The sequence below is a fragment of the Octodon degus genome, unplaced genomic scaffold, assembly GCF_000260255.1.
Source record: "Octodon degus isolate 3935 unplaced genomic scaffold, OctDeg1.0 scaffold00067, whole genome shotgun sequence".
NCBI lineage: Eukaryota > Metazoa > Chordata > Mammalia > Rodentia > Octodontidae > Octodon > Octodon degus.
The window spans coordinates 2155191-2164728 of record NW_004524643.1 but is presented as its reverse complement, the minus strand read 5'-3'; the positions used below and the strand labels follow the sequence as shown (position 1 = coordinate 2164728).

Here is a 9538-nt window from a genome sequence, read left to right as displayed (position 1 = left end):
AAAAAAAAAAAAAGAAAAAGAAATTCACTGTAGGCATTGATTGATCTCAAACAGGTTTTAAGAATTACTAAGTACAGGGGCTGGTAAGATGGCTCGGTGGTCTAAATCACCTACTTAGAACAAGCTTAGCAAAGCACAGGGACCGTGGTTCAATCCCCCAGCACCACATGCCAGCCAGCCCCGCCTCCTGATGAGCTGAGCTGGCCACACACATACACACACACACAAATAAAAATAAAAAATAAACATTCACTAAAAAAAAAAAAAAAGAATTGCTAAGTACAACAAACTATCACGTTTCATAAAAGCTCTTAACACAGAATATTAGAGTAATTTTAAAAAATGAACTTAAGAGCAACACTGATGACAATCTTTATCATATTAACTGAAATTTTGGCAGTAACAGTATTCTCACTTGGAAACTCTACTCTTTACTTAATTCTTACAATTACTAAAAATTATGAAGAAAATAGGGCTGACCAAATAGCTCAGTGAATACTCTCACAGTATTCTCACTCAGTATTCTCATCATTTATTAATATTCAAACATTGACATGGTTAGGGGGAAAAATACCTATCTATCTATCTATCTATCTATCTATCCATCTATCAAGGGGCTTGGGAAATAGCTCAGCGGCACAAGGTCCTGAAATTCTAGTTCCACAACAACAACAACAACAACAAAACCCAACAATAACAAAAAACAAATTAAATGGAAGTCAAAGTACAAGTGTAACTTTGAATGCCGGCACTAATTATAGGCCCAGCAACCTCTTTACAGTCAGATTTTAGCAGAGAACTAAAGCAACAAACAAGCCATTACACATCACTTATGAGGACATACACATATAAAACTCCTAATGCTACTCAAGTTTAAAAGCTGCTACTTATAACATGAGGCCTTTCTAAATTTGCATTTTCTCATTTATCTGGCACCTACTCAGGAGAATATCAATATTTACCCTTAATTCCACTCATCAAAATGCCTTAACAGTCAACTCCATTTTCTAATTCCTTTAACTCTACTCTTTACTTAATTCTTACAATTACTAAACATTATGAAGAAAATGTGGCTGACCAAATAGCTCAGTGGATTAAAGTGCCTGCAAGCAGACACAGGGGCCTGGAGTTCGATCCCCGGATCTGCCATGCTGGCCCCGCTCTTGGGGTGCGCTGAGATGACAAGGTAATTGAAACAGGGCATGGTAGCATGTACCTGTAATCTCAGCTCTTGGGAGGCTGTAAACAGGTGGATCACTAGGAGTCCAACCTAGTAGTGAGACCCTGAACACCCTGTAGACCCTTCTTTCCCTAAAATACAGGTGAAAAAAAATGTTTACAAAAGAAAAATAAATTATAATTGAATAAAGGAATTAAAACTTAAAGTTTATCCTAAATGATTCAGCCAGGTGTGTTGGCACATACCTGTAACCCCAGAATTTGGGAGGCTGAGGCAGGATTGCTGCCAGTTCAAGGGCAACCTGGGTTACAAAGTGAGTTCAAGGCTAGCCTGAACTGCATAATGAAAACCTATCTCAAAACATGGCAAAAACAAAACCCCACAACTACGATGAATAGAAAATATGAATAGAAAATATTATAACAGGTAAAATAATATGACTGAAAAGCCTACTACCCTGAATTTTTAATCTAGAAGTAATTCCTTGTTTGCTTATTCTGCCTCCCAAATAGGCCTAACTCTGGCAGAGGGAGGCATATACAACCACATCAATACTTCCCCATCATGCTACCTTTTAGCCTACAATCTAAATCCCACTTCCCATACTAGCATTCTACTCAATAACCCCATAATAAGAAATTGCTGCCCCCACTCCAGAAAATCTTCATTTTGCTTTAACCTCAGAAATGTCAACACTCCAGGCTGATGAGATAGCTCAGGGGACTAAGCACTTTCTTAGGCAATCACAGGGACTAGGTTTGATTACCCCACACAAGCCACGATGACCACTGAAACCAGGTGTGGTGGCACACCCCTGTAATCCCAGCATTGCTGAGGCTGAAGACAGGAGGATCACTACTATGACTGCAAGCTGCAGAGTGAGACCCTGTACTAAATACATTTTTTTTTAAAAGTCAACATTCCTTTTCCTAATAGTTAAGCTAAATATTGCAAAAGTAATTCATATAGGCATCTAAGTGGGATCTCAGCTTTAAAAGGTCCTTTAAAAAAAAAAAATTAATGTTCTTTGGCACAAAACAGGAAGTTCACGTCAAGAGCCGGCCTGTAGTCCCAGAATTCAGGGAGGCTGAGGGAGAGGGAGAGAGGAGAGGAAGAGGGAGAGAGGGAGAGAGGGAGAGAGGGAGAGAGGAAGAGAGAGAGAGAGGGACAGGCAGAGGGTGAGGGAGAGGACAGGAGGGAGAGGGAGAGGGGGAATGGGAGGGAGAGGGGGAAGGAGAGGGGGAGTGTAAGGAATTCATTTATGTAAGAAAAACAAAACTAACCATACCCATCCTTAACCTGAAATTCTCTTTTCTAGTCATCTCTCCTACTTTTGTCTCAGTCTCTTTTTGTCCTCTTCCTCAAAGTCCCCAAAACAAACATAGCTCAAAGATTCTTTTTCCTCTCTATAATAACTTCCTGGCTAGGCATGCTAGTGAGAATGCCTGTAATCCTAGTACTCAGGGGGCTGAAGCAGGAGGACTGCCCTGAGTTCAAGGCCAGCGCAGTCTACATAGTGACTATTTTTTTTAAATATATTTATTTATTTATTTATTTATTTAGTGTGTGTGTGGCCAGCTCAGCCCACCAGGGAGCAGGGCTGGCTGGCATGTGGTGCTGGGGGATCGAACCGCGGTCCCTGTGCTTTGCTTAGCTTAGTTTGTTCTAAGTAGGTGCTTTAGACCACTGAGCCATCTCACCAGCCCATAGTGACTATTTTAAAAAACCCAAAAAGTCATTTTAAATCAGACTTACCAATGCAGCACAGACAATAAATGAAATTAAATGTTCACTCACTATATCTGAAGATTGCTTTCTTGTAAATACTGATATAGTATTACTGTTCAGATTTTAAGTTTTTGGAGACAGGGCCTTACTAGGTGCAGTTCAGACTGGCCTTAAACTCTCAGAGAGCCTCTTGCCTCAGCCTCCCAAATGCTGGGATTACAGGTGTGTGCCATCTCACCCAACCTTTTCTTTTTTTTTTGGCAGAACCAGGGATTCAACTCAGACCCTTGAGCTTGCCAGAGATGCGCTTATTCTACCGAGCCATTTCCCTGACCCCAAACATTATTATGTGTGTGTGTGTGTGTATGTGTGTGTGTGTGTGTGTAACCAGGGATTGAACTCAGGCCCTTGCACTTGCCAAGCAAGTACTTATTCTACTGGGCTGTCTCCCCAGACCCCCCCCAGCTGTTTATTTTATTTTATTATTTTTTTTTAACTGAGAAGTTTTTTTTTTAATTTTATTGATAAACAGATCCAGCTGTTTTTTAGATCTTTAACAAGCTGTCACTAAACTTCCCAACAGCCAAAGTATCCAGAGACTTTCCCTAATTCTCAACAGTATCTACTTCTCAACATTCCAGGTTAAAGAATGTTACACACTTAACTACAGACAAAAACCATATGCTATACCCTCAAATAGTTTGCTTACTTTCTAAACATAAACTGCCTTACAGTTATGCCATTTTTAAATTTTTTCATTTTTATTTATGCCATTATTTCATACTTTTCTAAACCTAACATCCTAAGATTTTCAGCAGAATTTTGTAGTCCTGGCTGTTCTTGACTTCAAAGCAATTCTGCCTCAGCCTCCTGAGTGCTGGGATTGCTGGGGTTACTGGCATACATCACCATACCCTGTAACTCACTAATAGACTGCTTTTCCATTGAATTAGTTATATTCCAGCCAGTTGTAAATCCTTTCATAAAAGAAGTATCAGATTAAGGAAGGTGTGGTAGTGCACATACATTGAGGCCAGCCTGGGCTACATAGTGAGTTCAAGGCCTTTCTGAGCTGGGAGGGAGGGAGGGAAGAGAAGGAAGGAAGGAAATCACAGCATTAGTAACAATCTAAAAGTAAAAGGACAATTTGAGTTTAACCTATATAGCACATTTTTCAGGAACTATAGGCGTAAGTAACATGCCTAAGTGGTACCTAGCTTAAATCTTCTAAATTCTACATAGGCATTTTTTCTTAGCTGAAATATAAAAGGAGAAAAATTTTAGACACTATTACCACATCTGCCTGTCAGATTAAATAGCTTCTCACCCAAACCTTGCAATTGGCTCTATTATAGTTGTAATCCAATACAAGTAGTCTGTTTCTAGCTATTTAGCCCACTGGCCAGCACATCAACATTTGCTGCTAAATGAATCAGATGAGGAATTATCAAGGTTGGGGATATAACTCAGCAGCTCAGTGCTGTCTGGCAAAAACAAGGTCTTGAGTTCAATTCCTGGAACCATGGAAAAGGAGTTATCGTTCAGAAATTAACAAAAGAATTTCTAGGCATCATACTGAAAAACTTCAGTTCACAGATATGCTTCGAAAGAGCCAGAATTTCCTCTTTTATATGTTAGATCCCTACACAGGATGCAACCTGCCTCATAATAGGTACTCAAAATTTTTTTCTTTTTTTTTTTTCTTTTTTTTTTTTGAAACAGGGTCTCACTATATACCAACTCTGACATCATTATCCTTTGGTCTTAGCCTCCCAAATGCTAGGTCTACAGACCTACATCACTATGCCCAGCCAATGACATCGTCTTTTAACAATTCCAGGGTCCTTGAAAAAAAATTAGATCTTGACTAAAGATCAAAATAACCCCAAAGGGGCAGGGGGAGGTAGCTCAGTAGAACAAGTGCTTGCCTGGCAAGCACAAGGGCTTGAGTTCAATCCCAGGTTCTGCAAAAAAAAAAAAAAAAAAAAAGGACTAGATTATCTATCTCTACCCTAGCCCCTGCACTTTTGGGGCTGGGGAGATGGCTCAGTAGATGGCAAGTGCAAGGGCCTGAGTTCAATCCCCAATTCCACAAAAAAACCCCCCACAAAACCTTAGTCCTTGACTAAAGATCTTACTCCTACTAGAGATAAACTAGTTCAAAATCAGTGAATTTTACAGTAACAGCAATGTTTTCTAATTACCTATGTAAAATACTAAAAATAGGTGCCGGCAAGATAGCTCAGTGGACTAAAGTACCTGCTTAGGCAAGCAGAGACCATGGTTTGATCCCCGGCACTACATGCTATGCCAGCCCAGCTCCCAGGGCTGGGGTGTAACCTCAGCACACTGGAGAGGCTAAAAGCAGGAGAATCACTGTGAGTCTGAGCTGCTGCATAAAGACCCTGTAACAACCAAAATACATTAAATATACATACATATGTACATATGAAAACATAAGATTTTTTTTAATGTATTCAGTATAGGATCTCACTATACAGATTGGACTCATAGTGATCCTCCTGTTCTCAGCCTCCCAAGCTACCATGCCCAGTCTCAGTTACCATCTCAGCATGCCCCGGGGGCAGGGCCTGAATGGCTCAAGCCCTCTCCCCTGTGGTGCTTTAACCTGTTGAGCTATCTGGCTGACCCAAGATTCTTAAAAAGATGCGGTTCACCAGTACTATAAAAAATTAAAGATAATGTGAACTGTAAAACAGGTAAAGTTTTCTGGAGAAAATGGTACTTCTTTCTTTTTTTGCGGAACCGGGGATTGAATTCAGGCCCTTGTGCTTAGCCAGGTAAGCACTTATTCTACTGAACTATCTCCCTGGCCCGAAAATGGTATTTCAGGTCAACCTGAGGACATTTAAACTTTGGTGGCACATGCCTGTTAGTCCTAGAGGCCAGCCTGGAATTACATAGCAAGACTCTTCAAAAGAAAAATAAAGATAGCATACACTTACCCTAGTTTTCAATAAAACAAACACACAAAGGCAAAATTTAGTTACAAGGGATGAGAACTTAACTGCATTTAAGCAATATGACAGAATGCTTGTATATAGAATAAGGTATCCACTTAAAAGCCAAGAGATTGTTGTTTTGTAATAATCTATAAACCCCTGAGATGTCTTATCCTTCTCTTACAAATAAAGAAACAAGTATTCTGAGTACGTGTACCTATGCGTAGGAAAAATTTCATATCCTGAAGACCAAACAGAACATAAGCCCTCAATTATTTACTGGGTAAATACCAAATGAAACATGTACATTACTTACATGTTCACTTTTTTTTTTGTATTTAGTACATGGTCTACAGGGTCTCACTACACAGATGAGACTTTTAATGATTATCCTGTTTTCAAGCCTCCTAAGCACTGGGATTAAAGGTGTGTGCCACCATGCCCAGTCTCAATCTTGTTTCAGGTGTGTGGGGGGGGCAGGGCCAGCATGGTATGCTAGGGATGAATCCTGGCTGCTTGTGCTCTGCCTAAGCAGGCACCATGTTTACTTTTAAAGGAAGTGACAAATCCCTTTAACACAAATGTATAGTAAAATTTCAAAGATGAGCATTCCCAACATTTTTATTGTAAGTTCTTCATTCAACAAATATTAGGAGCCTATCATGTGACAAGTACTAGACCTATAATTGGGCCTATTTTCACTTGACAATTCTACCTTTTTTTTTTTTTTTTTTTTTCCGGGGATTGAATTTAGGCCCTTGTGCTTGCCAGGGAAGTACTCATTCCACTGAGCTATCTCCCCGGCCCAATTCTACCTTCTAACGATAAGTGTTCCACTGAGATGTACACCAAGCTAGCAGACTAAGATAGGACTTCCACCAAACACTTTACTAGATTTTTTTTTTTTACATACACCAAACCACATAATGATATAGCTACCATTACTATTTTCATTATATGAATAAGCACACTAGCAACTGGAGATTCTACATCTTCAACTAAATTCATCTGTACTGAACATGTAGATTTTGTGTTGTAATTATTTCCTAAACAACACAATATGACAACTATTCATGTAACATTTACACTGTATAAAGTATGGAGGAGCTAGGGGTTTAACACAGTGGTAGGTGAAGAATGGGACCCTAGTTCCACCTCCAACACACACGAAGAGAAAGTATAGGGGAGATATATTTGGGCTATATGAAAACACTACCCCGTTTTATTTTATGTATTTTTTTTTTTTGTGGTACCAGAAATCAAACTCAGGACCTTGTGCTTGCCAGGCAAGCTCATTCCACTGAGCTATCTCCTCAGTCCTACTACACCATTTTTTAAATTAATTAATTAATTTATTTATTTATGGCAAACTGGGGATTGAATTCAGGCACTTCTACTGAGCCATCTCCCTGGCCCCAACTACGCCAAATCTCAGGATTTTTGCTGGCCTCAGGGGTACTGAAACCAATCCCCCCTAATTTCTTTTTCTTTTTTTTTGGCAGAACTAGGGATTGAACTCAGGCCCTTGTGCAAGCACTTATTCTACTGAGCCATCTCCCCGGCCCCCCCATAAATTCTTAGGGAGGACTACACAGAACTTTTTGTTAATAATAGTAATAGTAGTTAGTAGTAGTAATAATACTACTCAGTAATACTACTACTACTACTAATAATAATAATAATAAATCACGTTGGAGATATAGCTCAGCAACACAAGTACCTGTCTGACAAGCACAAGGTCCCAAGTTCAATTTGTGGTACCAAAAAAAACCCCACATCCCCCCCACAAAAGAATTTTTAAATTATCAAATATATAAAGAGCTTTCAGTTTTATACCTTTTCATTTTTTACACTAAAAAGCAAAGCTTATTACATGAAGACATTTATAGATGAGATGCAGCAATGAGTTCCAAAAAAAATTTTTTTTGAGAACAAGGTCTTGCTGTGTAGTTCTGGGTGACCTTGAGTTCACTATGTAGCCCAGGTACTCAATCAAACTCATGGTGCTTCTCCTGCCTCAGTTGCCCAAGTGCTGGGATTACAGGTGTGCACAACCACACTGGGTGAGTTCCAGTATTATAATGGTGGTCCAAAAAGAAAAAAAGAATATTAAATTGCATAACATACTACAAAATAAGTCAGGAAAAAACAAAGTCAGATGTAGCTGAAAAATATCTACTTTTGTAAATGGGGAGGGGAAGGGGACTGAAAGGAAAGTAGGGGAATGGAAATAAAACAAGTTATTTCATATACAGGTACGGCTGGGGAGATGGCTCAGCAGAATAAGTGCTTGCCTGGCAAGCGCAAGGGCCTGAGTTCAATCCCAGTTTCCACCAAAAAAAAATAATAATAATAAATATAATAACTGGATTCATGTATTGGTACAAATTCTCTATGATGAATATGATCTCTCCTCTCTCCTCTCCTCCTCTCTCTCTCTGAAATGTACCAATAAAATCTGAAGAAAAAGAAAATATCTGCCAAAAGAGTCCACAATGGCCCAACTCAGGCGCATGCCTGTAATCCCAGTACTCAGGGCAGCTGAGGCACCAGTATTACCCACAGTTTGAGGTCAGCTTGAACTACATAGAAAGACCCTGTCTCAAAGAACCAGGGAAAAAAAAGAGAAGCACAAACCAGTGCAAACAAGTGAAGGAAGGTAGGGAGTGTGTGATTGGGAACTCCTCAGTGATAAACAGATGTTTAAACAGACATGTAAAAAAGACTAATCAAGGGGCCGGGGAGATGGCTCAGTGGAATAAGCGCTTCCCTGGCAAGCACAAGGGCCTGAGTTCAATTCCCGGTTCCGCCAAAAAAAAAAAAAGACTAATCAGGGAAGAACTGTATAAAAGGAGTTCCAAGGGCCAGCCAAATAGCTCAGCATATTAAAGAGCCTGCAAGCAGGCACAGGGCACAGGAGTTTGATCCCTGAGCCTGACATGCCAGCCCTGTCCTCAGGATGCACTGAGATGGCAATTGAGACTGGGCGTGGTGGCACTCACCTATAATCCCAGCTCTTGAGAGGCTGTAAACAGGGGGATCACTAGGAGTCCGATCTAGTAGTGAGACCCTGAACACCTGGTAGACCCTTCCCTGAAAATACAAATAAATAAGTAAAAGGAGTCCAAGCAGATGTAATAGCTAAGTGTAAATATTCTGTGGTCAGCATAGTATTTTGTTTTGCAATTGTCTACACCAATACTTTGAAAGCAATTGCTATTTTTACAATCAGTGATTACTTCACTTAATGAAGAGATTCATTCATGTACTTTTTTTCTTCACTAAATGATTTAAAGCTGGGCATGGTTCCAACACACTGGAGGTTGAGGCAAGAGAGGATCATTATGAGTTCAAGGTCAGCCTGGACTACAAAGTGAGCTCAAAGCCAGCCTGAATGGCATAGCGAAACCCTGTCTCGGATGGATGGATGGATGGATGGACTATTCAAAATACAACTGCAGTGGAATAAGGCATACAAAATGATCACCTAGGGGCTGGAGAGATGGCTCAGTGGTCTAAAGCACCTACTTGAAACAAGCTTGGCAAAGCATAGGGACCTCGGTTCGATCCTCCAGCACCACATGCCAGCCAGCCCCGCCCCCTGGTGGGCTGAGCTGGCCACACACACACACACAATAAATAAATGTAATAAATAAAAATAAATATT

The 9538-nt window shown here is 40.1% G+C and overlaps 1 protein-coding gene across 1 annotated transcript in view; it reads right to left on the bottom strand.

Moving 5' to 3' along the window:
* Ipo7 (importin 7) overlaps window positions 1–9538 on the bottom strand; it is an 80126-nt gene that overhangs the window by 63227 nt on the left and 7361 nt on the right. The gene's annotated exons all lie outside the window — the stretch shown is intronic.